This window comes from Monodelphis domestica, chromosome 5, assembly GCF_027887165.1.
Source record: "Monodelphis domestica isolate mMonDom1 chromosome 5, mMonDom1.pri, whole genome shotgun sequence".
Taxonomy (NCBI): Eukaryota; Metazoa; Chordata; class Mammalia; order Didelphimorphia; family Didelphidae; genus Monodelphis; species Monodelphis domestica.
This window is the reverse complement of record NC_077231.1, coordinates 136661147-136668301: the sequence shown is the minus strand read 5'-3', so window position 1 is coordinate 136668301 and position 7155 is coordinate 136661147. Positions and strand designations below refer to the sequence as shown.

General features: G+C 41.3%; 1 long non-coding RNA gene across 1 annotated transcript; it reads right to left on the bottom strand.

Annotated features, from left to right (window-relative positions):
• Positions 1-249: 249 nt before the first annotated feature.
• LOC103095596 (uncharacterized) lies at positions 250-6494 on the bottom strand. Its single transcript, XR_001624573.2, has 3 exons — positions 6411-6494; positions 3870-4044; positions 250-509 (listed from the first exon to the last, which is right to left on the bottom strand). It is a non-coding gene; the product is annotated as an uncharacterized LOC103095596 (long non-coding RNA).
• Positions 6495-7155: the final 661 nt, after the last annotated feature.

Sequence of the window (7155 nt, the reverse complement as noted above, 5' to 3'; positions counted from 1 at the left end):
ACTAGGTATTTCTAACATCATAATATTATATAGCATTCATAATATATATTGCTTTTCTGGATCTAGAAAGAAACTTTCAGACAATCCACTTCCATACACTCATTTTAAAGATGAGGAAACTGAAGTCCAGAGACAGGAAGTGATTTTGGCTGTCTAGAACAGAGAATTGAATTGGATACAAAACGGCTTCCTCACATTCTTTTTTTTTTTAACATTTGGGCACCAAGGGAAGCAAAATTTTATTTCAAGTCACGTTTATTATTAATCATTACAAGTTTTTTGCACATTTAAATAACCCCTCAGAATGGAAACACTAGGCAGGTAGGTGGTATAGTTAGTGGATAGGGTACCCACCCTTGAGTCATCTTCCTGAATTCAAATTTGGCCTCAGACACTAGCTGTGTGACCCTGAACAAGTCACTGACCCCTGTTTGCCCCAGTTTTCTCAGTTGTAAAATGAACTGGAGAAGGAAATGGCAAACTACTCCAGCGTCTTTGGCAAAGAAAACCTGAAAAAAAAAAAAACCCAAATGGGACACAAAAAGTCAGACACAACTGGACAACAACAAAAACAGAATGGAAACTCATTACCCAGCTATATACTTGATTAGCACAGGATCATTCATATGTTCCAGGATGTTTACAGAGAAGTTTACTCCAAAATGAAGGAATATCTAAAGTATCTTATTTTTGTTCAAAAGAAGCATTTATTAAGTGCCCACTATGGACTAATTATTGGACACACAAATATAAAAGGGAAATAGTCTCTGGATTCAAGGCACTTACGTCTTAATATAGAGATAGAACATATTCATATATAAGTATCCCAGAAGTCTTATTATGGCTTAAAACTTCACTAAGATTTTTTTACTCCCTATGCATAAACTGGGCAGTTAGGTGGTACAATAGAATGCCACAGGTCTGGAATCAGAAAGATCTGAGATCAAATCCAGATTTAGGCATTTACTATTTGTGTGACCCTGGACAAATTACTTAGTCCTGTTTGCCTCAGTTTCCTTATCTGTAAAATGAGCCGGAGAAAGAAATGGCAAACCACTCCAGTATTTTTGCCAAGAAAACCCCAAACTGGGGGAGGTCACTACTCAACAATGACAACAATGAATGTTAAAAAGTAAATATAAAATGACTACCTTGGGAATGGAGTGATTGTAGGGGGTGGGATTCACTAGCAATTGGTAGTGAACTCAATATGGGGAAGTAACACTTGAGCTGAATCTTAAAGGGAGCTAAGGTTTCAAGATGGGGCATTAAAGAGGGGACACAAAACAGATTGGGAGCCACTGAGACTGATATGCTGAGAAAGCTGGACCCTGGGTAGAGAATAGCAGAGGGCAAATCTTTGGAGCATCCCATGCTCAGTGCCTTTCCAGCTTGGAAGGACAAGCGAGGGCTTGCACTGCTCTGGTATCATCCTTGAAAATCCAGAAAATCCAGAACCACCTCCAGAGAAAGGTCCTGGGGCACTTGAAATTACAGCATTCAAACTCAGGTCTTCTAGACTCCAAGTCCAACATTCTATTCATTGTTACTCCTAATTGTTCAAGAAGTCAGCCAATTCATTATTGGCATCAAGCCAGAAGACCAAACAGTGCTTATTGGGTTCATAGGACGACAGATTTAGAGCTTGAAAGCATTTTTGATGCCATCAAGTCTAACCCTAATTTTACAGACTAGGAAATTGAGACACCTTGTGACAGCCTCTGTAGCAACAGCTACAAATAAAACAAATAAATCTGAAGTCAGCCTGAAATACTTACTGGCCATGTGACCCTGGGCAAGTCACTTAATTTCTTCCACCTTAGGTTTCCTTATCAATAAAATGGGCATAACAGTACCTATTTCCTGGGGTTATTGTGATCAAATTAGTTTATATTGTAATCTATTTTAAGCAAATCAGATACTATTTATAAAATGCTTTGTAAACCCTAATGTGTTATTTAAGAAATTCGTATTATTATCTTAGGAAGGCTGACCTAACAAGTAGGTGTCAGAGGTAGGATTTGAACCCAAAGTTTCCTGACTCCAAATTCCACACCCTGTGCACCATATTACCAAGCATTTTGGATAGTCACAGGGGAAAAAAGTTCAATGTAATCCTCCTGAGCTGAGGAGCAAAGCAAAACCGAGCAACACACATGGTTCAGTGAAAACCCAGGGGTAGATTTAATTTCCCAAGAAGCTTCTAAGGATCTAAGTAGGGTAAGACATGGAATGTGTACTGGAATCTTAGATAGGAGCTAAAAGAAGCTGTTTTCTAAATGAGGCATTTAGAAATTTCCTTCTTTCCCCTCATTCACTCTCATTCAGCTTTGAACAATAGGAGGATCTGAAACATCTGCCATGATGTCAATATATGTGGCTAAAATAAACTTTCGAAGGGGCAGCTAGTGAAACTAAATGTTTATAGCGTTGACTTCGAAAAACACCAAACTATTAAACAGTCAGAAAAACCACTCTTTGATCAAGGGAAAGGCGTTCAAGGTGATAGTAGGTTTCGACACAGAGCTGCCCACCACACACCTACGCAGAGTCCCAGGGTCAAACTCTGGTCTCTCTGGATGCTCCGGATGCTCTGGTCCCTGACCCCTGGGAAAGCCAACTGGGCTAGATTGGACAATTCCAAGGAGCCATTAAGGTGGACAAGCTTAAATACCTTTCTAGGTAAAACAACAGGGCTGAGGATGAGTGGGACAGTTGATTGACTTTACAATGGTAACAAAGGAAAATGAGGAGTCCCAGACAGGAATAACAGAGGGGGGCTGGTGCTTTACAGTGGACACAAAAGGGAAAGACCCAGCCAAGGGCTGGACCCCCTAGGTAAAGGACTTTGGCCTGAGGGGAGAAACCATTGGAACAAAAAATATTTTAACATCTGTTGGGATTAGCTATTCCCACCCAAACTACCTTAAAGTCTAGGGTTAGTCTGAGACCAGTGAAGTAGGACTTTCTCTCAGGGAGGAATTCTCATGTGACAAGGTCAAGCCTGGGGCTTTCACCTTCAAGCTAAGTAAACTGGGGGTCATTAAATCTATCTAGGCTACAAGTTTGGGGGCTTCTAGATTCCATGTTGATGCAAGCAAGGAATATAAACCTTCAATAGAAACTACTTCATTGGTTCCAATACATTCTCCATTCAGTGGTCTAAGTGATATTCCAAAAACATGATCTAATCATGTTGCTGCCTCAGTACAGGTGTGCTGGTAAATGTTTAACAATTGGATCTCTTGTGGAGAAAATGAATGCTTTAAAGACTTTTTTTTTTTACTCTTAATTTCCATCTTGGAATGAATACTATGCATTGGTTCCAAAGCAGAATTGCCCAAGGGCTAGGCAAATGGGATTAAGTAACTTGCCCAAGGTCACACAAACTAAGAAGTATCTGAGGTCACTTTTGAATCCAGGACCTCCTGTCTCTAAACCTGGCTCTCAATCCACTGAGCTGCTTAGTTTATACATTTTTTCATTTTAATTTGCATTATTAACATTTTCTCCATCACTTTCTAAAGTCTCCATAATAACCAAACAATAGGTCAAGTCTTGGTTTTTAGTTTGTTGATAATTTGAGATATAAATGCTGACACTGAAAATGTAACTAAACTGGCTCCAGCACAGCTCTGGCTGGTTTCCTTTCCTGGCTACAGAGGTGAAACAGGAAAGGGTAAAAGGGAGACCTATGAATGCCAAGGAGGAAAGACAAATATTTGTCTTACTTTTATATTCTCTTATTATAGACCATAAGCCAAAATAATAAGATTTTATTATGCCTATGAGAGCTTCCAGAAGATGATCAGGAATGGGCATACCCACTTTATCAAATGCTACCATCCCATTTAGTCTCTACATAGTACCTATAAATGTTGTTCTCTCCTTCCAGGCCAGGGGGAAGGTTGCTGGTGGTGGAACTCCAAGGAGGTTCAGAATTGATAGGCGCTGAGATTTGACCCACATGTACTTCTAACTGGTCAGTGAAACTTAGCTTTACATCTCTCATCTCTCAATGATTTAGGATATGTAGACAACTTCCTAGGATAGGATAAAAGAGTAGATTGCCAATCAGAAGACTGCAACTTCATCCTCCCAGTCCCTCCTGGTGGCAACTCAAGAGTCTTTCTGGTCTCCTCCCTCTTTCATCGGATATCCTCTGTGGATTTCACCTTTGCAATAGCTCTCCAATATTCCACCTTCTCTCCTCTGGCACCCCCTCTGGTGCAGGACCTCTTAACCTCCTGCCTGGATTATTCTAATGGTCAGCTGATGGGTCTGCTTATCTCTAGCTTCTCCCCTCTCTATCCCATTCTCCACTGAGCCACTAACAGGATTTTCCTAAAGGTTAATTATTTTATCACTCCCTACTCAATAAATTCCAGAGGCTCCCTATGGCCTCCAGGATCAAATACAAAAATGACTTGTTTGGCATTCAAAGCCCTTCATAACCTAACCCCCTCCTACCTTTGCACTCTCTTATACAGTACTCAGTCACATATTCTTCAATCCAATGACCCTAGGTTCCTGGCTGTCCCACAAACAAAACACTTTATCACTCCACTCTGGGAATTTTCTCGGGCTGTCTCCCCTGCCTACAATGCTCTCCTTTCTCATCTCCACCTACTGAACTTCCTGGCTTCCTTTAAATCCCACATAAAATTCAACTTTCTATAAGAAACCTTCCCCAACTCATCTTAATTCTAGTGCCTTCTTTCTGTTAGTTAGTTCCTATTTATCCTGTATACTTGCTTTGCATATATTTGTTTGTATGTTGTCTCCCCTATTAGATTATAAACTCTGAAGGGCAGGGATTGTCTTTGGCTTCTTTTTATATCTCTACTCCTTAGTACAGTGCCTTGCACATAGTAGGTGCTTAACAGATGTCGATTGCATATTATTGCTTCTGACTGCCTCTATGACATTGGGCATTCTTCTCATAGGAGGGGGTGAGCTAGATCACTGGGGCTGGAAAATGAGGAGCCTGAACTAAATCATCCTTAAGGTCCCTTCTAATCGTAAAGTCTGATTTCTCTCCTCTCCTTAAGTTTTTACCCAACCATATGTTGAATAATATTGGACGAATTAGCTCAACATTTCCCCCATCGGAATGTATAGGCCAATCTGCCTGTGATTTCATCAATATAAGGAAGTTTCAAAGTAGAAAATCCTGCCACTGATAGATACTGGCAATTCATCTGGAATTTATAGTCTTAGAACATTTCCTGGGGCATTGAGCTAGAATTTATGTAGAGTAGACCTTTAATGTTTGCAAAATACTTTAGATGTATTACTTATTAGATCCTTACAATACCCTGGGAGACAGGGGCTATTAGTATCCCCATTTTACAGATAAAGAAACTGAGCCAGTCAGAGGTTAAGTGACTTACCCAGGATCACACAGCTAAGTGTGATCAAATCTGAGGCCAGATTTGAACTGGAGTCTTCCTTCCAGTATTCTAAGAGGCAGAATTTTCACCGTTCTTCCAGACTTCCAGACCAGTCCTCTCTCCTCTATGCTATGCTGACTCTCTTATATAAACATAATAAAATGCAAACTAACTTGGGAAAAGAAGGAAGGAAGGAAGGAAGGAAGGAAGGAAGGAAGGAAGGAAGGAAGGAAGGAAGGAAGGAAGGAAGGAAGGAAGGAAGGAAGGAAGGAAGGAAGGAAGGAAGGAAGGAAGGAAGGAAGGAAGGAAGGAAGGAAGGAAGGAAGGAAGGAAGGAAGGAAGGAAGGAAGGAAGGAAGGAAGGAGGGAGGGAAGGAGGGAGGGAGGGAGGGAGGGAGGGGGGGAGAGAGAGAGAGAGAGAGAGAGAGAGAGAGAGAGAGAGAGAGAGAGAGAGAATTTATAGGCCAAGAGATCTGTTATTATAACCCGGAGATGGTGACAGTTGAATGATATTTAGAAGCTTGAGGAGAAGAGCTGAAACCTGAGAGACAAAGTCTCTTGGGTAAGCTTAGTTATTCATATTCATCACAAATTCTTAAAAGAAAAAATACTGTGGCCTTCAAACTGGTAAGACAGATGACACAAAGCACTCAGAAAGGCCACGTAGCAAAGAACAGCCAAGAAGCTCTGGGCCGGTCTGATTTAGGACATTACAACTAAGCCAAGACATAGTGAAAGGGGGCTGGGGGGGGGGGGGCACAAACCAGCCACTCTGATGCCACTTAGTCATCATGAAAAACTCAAATCTTCTCTTCCTTTAGGATTTGGAGACTTTTATAAAGATGTTATTTGAGGGCTAATAAAAGAATTTCCTCTCTGCTGCTAGACTCCATGTTTTCTTGTTTTGTACCATTTTAGTGCATCTGTCATGTCATTAGAAATTAAGGAATAAAGAGGATACAAAATAAAAACCAGGTGCCCATGGCTGGTTAGCCATTTTCAAAAATCCCCACCTTACCACCATCACTGCTGATGCTACATCATGCCAAAAGAGGAACAAGAGCCTCCACACCCACTCCCTTTATCCTCTGTCTACAGGAAGTATATAATGACAGGAAGTCAGTGGGCTCTTGGGATATGTAGTTTTTAGGGTAACAGATTTTCAATTATACAGTATCTAAGAAATGTCCCCCAAACATCCCACTCCAACCCTGCCCAGAGACCATAACAGTGTGCAGTGGGAGCGCACAGCCTGCTAGATCACTAAGGGATCCTACAAAAGTCTTCCAGTTCTCCGCCCCCCCATAGACCACCTGTCCAGAGATGATTAAAAACTGTCCCATCCTCAACCTTGGACCCAGAGACCACCAAGAAGTTCCAAGAGGTGGAACCTACCAGTCCTCAAGAATTGCTGATTTTTCCCAGCAATCCATCCCAAACCGTTTCTGCATAGATCCCAACAAGATTTCCCCTCTCCAATCATAGGACCTTTCCTTCTATCCTAAACTGAGGTCTCCTGTGTATGATGTCTCCCTCAATTAGAATGTGAGCTCCCTTTTTCTATTTGTTTTCTCAGCACCTAGCACAGTACTTGGGGCAGCTAGGTGATGCAATGGATAAAGTGCTGGCCTAGAGTGAGGAAGACTTGGGTTCAATTTCAGCCTCAGATATTTAATAGCTGTGTCACTCTGCACAAGTCACTTAATCCTGTTTGCATCAGTTTCCTCATTTGTAAAATAATCTGGAGAAGGAAACGGCAAACC